The following is a 7,093-nucleotide window of genomic DNA, read 5'->3' as shown; positions in this document are numbered from 1 at the left end:
TTAGCTTCTCGGCGGGAAATGGATAAAGATTTGAGAAGGAAGCAACATTAATAGAGCTACAAAGAAAGAGAGCACAAAATTGGGATGATTGCACAGTGGAGGAGATTACAGTGAGGGACAGGGTGAGGAAATGCAAGTATGAGAATTTTAAAATCAATTTGCCATCGTATGACTTCAGCCGACTGATCTGACAAAATGGTTATTCTTCCACCACTCAAAGATCATTGACATTGACGACCGTACGAAAAGAGGCCACTCAGCCCTTTGAGACTGTCTCACCATTCAATAAGATTGTGGCTGGTCTGATCTTGCCCTCAACTCTGCATTCCTGCATACTCCCCCCTAACCGAGTCATGGAGTCCTACAGCACGGAGACAGGCCCTTTGGCCCTAACTGATCTCTGTTGAACCAAATGTCCGTTCCCGCTAACCCCATTTCCCTGCACTTGGCCCATAATTTTTTATCCCCTTGGTTATCAAGAACCTATGAACTTCTGTCTTAAAAATATTTCAAGATTCTGCATTCAATTCCTTTTGCAGAAGAGAATTCCAAAGGCACACAAACCTTGAGAGAATAAAGCATTTCCTCATCTCTCTCTTAAATGGGTACCCCTTATGTTTAAATGTTAACCCCCAGTTCTAGATTCTCCCACAAGAGGAAACATCCTTTCAACATCCACTCAGTTAAGTTTCCTCCGGATTGAATCGGATCAAATTAAGGGAAGGTGATGGCCTAGTGGTATCATTGTTGGACTGTTAATCCAGAGATTAGATCAGAGTGGTGCTGGAAAAGCACAGCAGGTCAGGCAGCATCCGAGGAGCAGGAAAATCGATATTTCGGGCAAAAGTCCTTTATCCAGAGACTCAAGTAATGTTCTAGGAACCCAGGTTCTAATTCAGCAATGAGCTGAAAATGTGTTGCTGGTTAAAGCACAGCAGGCCAGGCAGTATCCTAGGAACAGGAAATTCGATGTTTCGGGCCAGAGCCCTTCATCAGGAAGGAGGAAGAGAGCTTCTTCAAGGAAGGCATCCTTGCAAGATTTTAACCTACTGCGAATCCTCTTGCAAGGATGCCTTCCTTGAAGAAGCTCTCTTCCTCCTTCCTGATGAAGGGCTCTGGCCCGAAACGTCGAATTTCCTGTTCCTAGGATGCTGCCTGGCCTGCTGTGCTTTAACTAGCAACACATTTTCAGCTCTGATCTCCAGCATCTGCAGACCTCACTTTTTACTCTAATTCAGCAATGGCAAATGGTAGAATTTGACTTGATTGTGAGGGAAAAATCTGGAATTAAGAGTCTAATGATGACCATGAAACCATTGCTGGGAGAAAAATCCCCTCTGCTTTACTAATACCCTTCCTTCAGGAAAGGGAGCCTCCATCCTTACTAGATGTCACACCATACCCACAGCAATGGGACTGACTCCCACTGTTAACTATCAAGTCAGTCAGGAAGACTAGCCATTGAATACAAGAGCAGAGATGTACTGCTAAGTTTGTGTATGGTTGTGGCCAGACCACATTTGGAATGTTATGTGCAATTCTAGGCCCCGTATCTAAGGAAAGATATGCTGGACTTGGAGATGGTCCAGAGGAGGTTTACAAAAAATGATCCCAGGAGTGAAGGGCTTATCGTATGAGGAGCTTTGAGGACTCTGGCTCTATTGGTAATGGAGACTAGAAGGATGACGGGAATCTGATTGAAATTTACAGAATACTGAGCGGCCTGGTTAGAATGGATGTGTAGAAGAAGTTTCCAGTGCTAGGAGAGAGTAGGACTCAAGGGCACAGCCTCAGAGTGCAGGGATGGTTCTTAGAACTGAGATGAGGTGGTGAATCAGTGGAGTTCTTTGCTGCAGAGGGCTGTGAAGGCTAGGTCACTGAGTGAACTTAAGACAGAGATGGATAGTTTCTTGATTAGTAAGGGGATCAAATGACCAAAGCAGAAGAATGGGGTTGAGAAACATATCACGATTGAATGGTGGAGCAGACTTGATGGGTCAAATAGTTTATTTCTGCTTCTATACCTTACGGTCTTATGGTCTTTTAACTGCCCTGTTAGGGATGGGTAATAAATATGGCCCAGACAACAATGCCTACAGTTTTTAAAAAAAGGTCACCTCTGACTGTTACTGAGAGCATACAAGCCTGGTTTGTCTAGTCTTTGCTCATAAGGCAATCTGCTCACTTCAGGTTGTAGTCTGGTAAACCTTCTCTGAACTGCTTCCAACATGTTAACATCCTCTGTAAGTATGGTGACCAGTTCTATACACTGTGCAACACATGTGACCTCACCAATGCTCTGTATAACTAAAGCATAACCTCCCTAATTATGCATTCAATTCCCCTCATAATGAAGCATAATATTCTATTTACTTTCCTGATTTGGGATGGCACAGTGCCTCAGTGGTTAGCACTGCTGCCTCACAGTGCCACTGACTCGGGTGTCTGTGCGAATTTCCTCCGGGTGCTCTGGTTTCCTCCCACAATCACTAAGATGTGCAGGTCAGGTGAATTGTTCCATAGTGTCTAGGGATGTGTAGGCTAGGTGGGTTAGTCATGGGAAATGCAGGGTTACAGGGATGGGATGAGTCTGGGTGGGATGCCTTTTGGATGGTCAATGTGGACTTGATGGGCTGAATGGCTTGCTTCCACACTACAGGGATTCTATTCTATGATTACTTGCTGTATCTGTATGGAAACCCAATGCACCGGCAGGGTCAGCTGCTCATTGCAAGTTTTATCTATATTGAAATCATGCTACTGTTAAAGGAGGAAATGTAAAACAAGCAATCTGTCTGATTCTCTTAGTCCCCAAGAGAAGGGTTAGCTTAATGTTACCCTTAAGGCTTCTGGTCAACTTCTGGTTAACCATCGTGTCAATCAAGAAACCCTATCCAGAACATGACTGTCCATCTGCTCTCCCCTACCACTCTCCCCCTCCTCCCAGCTCCAATCAACACTCCCCCCCGTCCTCCACTTCCCCAACCTTGAAAATTCCTTCACCCCACCTAATGCACAGTGCACCCTCCATAAGACACACTGAATCATGGGATGGAAACAGGGAATAGTTATAGCATGGAAGGAGAATCCTGCATCTGTGCTGACGCACTGTGGGAGCAGTTCACCTCTTCCCATTCTCCTACATTCTCCATATGCTTCCTTTTCAGACAGTAGTCCAGTGAAAGTCTCAATGGTATATCCATATCCGCCCAAGGCCCCAAGGGATCCTTCCATATCCGCCCAAGACCCCAAGGGATCCTTCCATATCCGCCCAAGGCCCGAAGGGATCCTTCCATATCCGCCCAAGGCCCCAAGGGATCCTTCCATATCCGCCCAAGGCCCCAAGGGATCCTTCCATATCCGCCACAAGTTCACCTGTACCTCCACACACATCATCTATTGCATCCGCTGCACCCGATGTGGCCTCCTCTATATTGGTGAGACAGGCCGCTTACTTGCGGAACGCTTCAGAGAACACCTCTGGGCCGCCCGAACCAACCAACCCAATCACCCCGTGGTTCAACACTTTAACTCTCCCTCCCACTCCACCGAGGACATGCAGGTCCTTGGACTCCTCCACCGGCAGAACATAACAACACGACGGCTGGAGGAGGAGCGCCTCATCTTCCGCCTGGGAACCCTCCAACCACAAGGAATGAATTCAGATTTCTCCAGTTTCCTCATTTCCCCTCCCCCCACCTTGTCTCAGTCGGTTCCCTCAACTCAGCACCGCCCTCCTAACCTGCAATCCTCTTCCTGACCTCTCCGCCCCCACCCCACTCCGGCCTATCACCCTCACCTTGACCTCCTTCCACCTATCCCACCTCCATCGCCCCTCCCCCTAGTCCCTCCTCCCTACCTTTTATCTTAGCCTGCTTGGCTACTCTCTCTTATTCCTGATGAAGGGCTTATGCTCGAAACGTCGAATTCTCTATTCCTGAGATGCTGCCTGACCTGCTGTGCTTTGACCAGCAACACATTTGCAGAAAGTCTCAATGGTATCCACCTCCACCAGTCTCAGGCAGTGCCTTCCTGATCTTAGCAGCTCACCTCCTCTTGCCTCATGTTGCTGCTGATTCTTTTCCCGAGTTCAGCAATATGCCGAGCCTTCTGTAAACACCACCGCTGCTATCTAGGTGGTTGATGCCACCAGAAAGAGAGGTATACCACCCCCTGCAAGTTCCCCTCCCAAGCCACTCATCATCCTGATTTGGAAACATATCGCCACTCCTTCACAGTCGCTGGGTCAAAGTCCTGGGAGACCATTCCCAAGGGCATTTTGGGTCTACCTACAGCACACAGACTGCAGCAGTTCAAGAAGGCAGCTCACCCCCACCTTCTCCAGGGGCAACTAGGCATGGGCAATAAATGTTGGACACCCATTAAGTAAGATTTCTTTTTCAAATCAGAATATATTGTGCAACTAAAGCCACATTCCATTGCAATGATAGGGTGCAGCGGTGTCCTTTGAAAGGAGATCTGTCAAGTTCTGATAGAAACACATTGGCAATTTTTAGCTTATGCAGTGAACAAAACGCTGATTAAAAATGAATCTCTTACCAGTTCTGTTTACAGCAAGCAGGATTAAAAGCGTACTGAAGCTTGAAAATCACAGATGTCTGCAAGCAAATCTCGGTCTGTTCTGCATATGTGTTTAGATCACTCTCACACTTTGGCCATAACACAGATGGGAGCCTGTTTATTAACAGGAAATTTCAAAATGAAGAAATAACAGCAAGGAAATGGACACATGAGGAAAACTGGGAGAAGCTCACAGCATTCCCTAAACAGCAAATCACTTCCCAATCACATCCCAGCAGTAACTTTGCCTTGAAAGTACTTTGTTGGCTGTGAAGCTCTTTGGGATGTCTCGAAGGTGTGAAAGGTGCTATATAAATGTAAGCTTTTCTTTTTCCTGCTAACATCCTGAAAGCACAGCATTTCACTGGGGCATGACAAATGCAGGAACTCACTGGCAACTCTCTCAAGTGGCTAATCAGCCATGGGAAGCGTTCCAGATGAATCCAGTCCTGTGTTCTTGTGGCATTGTGGAAGGTCAGTGATCAGACCCTAAGCAGCAGGAGCTGGAATCAGCCATTCAGCCCTTTGAGACTCCTCTGTACTTAGAGAAGAATGTGGCTGATCTCGCTCATCTCCGACGTCCTGCATTATCCCAGCATTCCTTAATTCAACAAAAATGTATTGACTTCTGTCTTCAACGTAGTCAATGGATTGAGTACCCCTCAACTCTCTGAGTGGAGAATTTCACAACCATTTGTGTGAAGATGTTTCTCCTCAGCTCACGCCTTAACGGTTTTGACTCTGACTGACTGTGGTGGGAAACATTTTTTCCAGCATCTACTCTGTCAAGCCCCACTTAATATATACTTTTCAATGAGATCCCCTCTCACTTTTCTAAACCCCAGGGATTGTAAGACTAGCCAACTCAATCTCTCCTCATGGAATCATCTCCTTAACCCAGCCCTCAATGTACAGAGTGAAGTGTCCAAGACAGCACATTACTCATCATGTGTTTCACCAAGGCATTGTGTCATTCTGGTGTGAATAATGAGTTGGCATCGTTCATAATTTATTTACAATTGATATTAATATCCAAGACCTACTTTTAGTGAGTGACATTTCTCTGCACTGACAGTTGCTGAGGTAAAGACTGTTTTTAGAAAGCGATGTTCAATCATGTATTTCTCGCTGTAATCAACGGTAGATATGAAAGGTCCCATAGTGCTAATTGATGCTGCCTGACCTGCTGTGCTTTTCCAGCACCACTCTAATCTAGACTCTGATCTCCAGCATCTGCAGTCCTCACTTTCACCTAATTGAAGAAGAGCTCTCCTCAGTGCCTTATCCAATACTTACTCTTTAATCAACATTACTAAAAACAGCAAAGTCTAAAGTGTTTGAAAACCTCCATCCTGGGGAGCCCCATCTCAGACTAGCTGACCTCTAGCATGATCCCAACCTTCCAATTCCTTGTCATTGCAGTGTTTCAGCTTGCTCTCCTGTTAACCCTTTAGCTGCTGCAGTGTTCCAGTGAAGCCCAATGCAAGCTGGAGGAATAACACCTCATTTCCACTCAAGCACTTTATAGCTTTTGTCACTCGTAAAGTTATAGTCATACAGTTTCTGTATAAAAACCGTACCTTGCACATCTCCGTTATGCTTCCTGCCTCCCAGTTTAAACCTATGCCCTCTAGTGTTTGACATTTACACTCTGAGAAAAAACACCAACTATCCACCCTATCCATACATCCCATAATTTTACATACTTCAATCAGGCTCTGATGCTCTAGCAAAAACAATCTACGTTTGTCCAATCTCTCCTTATAGCGAATACAGGCAACGTCATGGTCAACCTCTTTTGCTGTCTCTCCAAAGCCTCTACATCCTTCCGGTAGTGTGGCGACCAGAACTGCATGCAGTACTCCAAATATGAAGGAGAGATTGAGAGATTAAGAGACTGATATCAAACTAGAGGAAGGGCATAGAAAGGAGGTCTAAGGCAGGAGGTCTAAGGAGGTCTAGAGTGGTGCTGGAGAAGCACAGCTGGTCAGGCAGCATCCGAGGAGCAGGAAAGTCAATGCTTCAGACAAAAGCCCTTCACCTGTACTGAATAACCCTGTAATGCTCAGATCTAAATAAAAGGGTGTCACAGTATATCAGGAGTGAAAGAGCCTTACACAAGGATCAGGAGCCAACAATCTCATCGACCCATCACTCAGGGATAGTAAGTAGAAGTACCTAACTATGTTGGTAACAGAATAAAACAGAGACCCTCATGACAGAGGGTGGTAGTGGAGGGTTGATTTTCAGACTGGCGGCCTATGACCAGTGGAGTGCCACAAGGATTGGTGCTGGGTCCACTACTTTTCATCATTTATATAAATGATTTGGATGTGAGCATAAGACATACAGTTAGTAAGTTTGCAGACGACACCAAAATTGGAGGTATAGTGGACAGTAAGTAGGTTACCTCAGATTACAGCAGGATCTGGACCAGATGGGCCAATGGGCTGAGAAGTGGCAGATGGAGTTTAATTCAGATAAATGTGAGGTGCTGCATTTTGGGAAAGCA

This window comes from Hemiscyllium ocellatum, chromosome 6 (genome assembly GCF_020745735.1).
Source record: "Hemiscyllium ocellatum isolate sHemOce1 chromosome 6, sHemOce1.pat.X.cur, whole genome shotgun sequence".
In the NCBI taxonomy this organism is placed as follows: Eukaryota; Metazoa; Chordata; class Chondrichthyes; order Orectolobiformes; family Hemiscylliidae; genus Hemiscyllium; species Hemiscyllium ocellatum.
Note: the sequence above shows the minus strand (reverse complement) of the source record.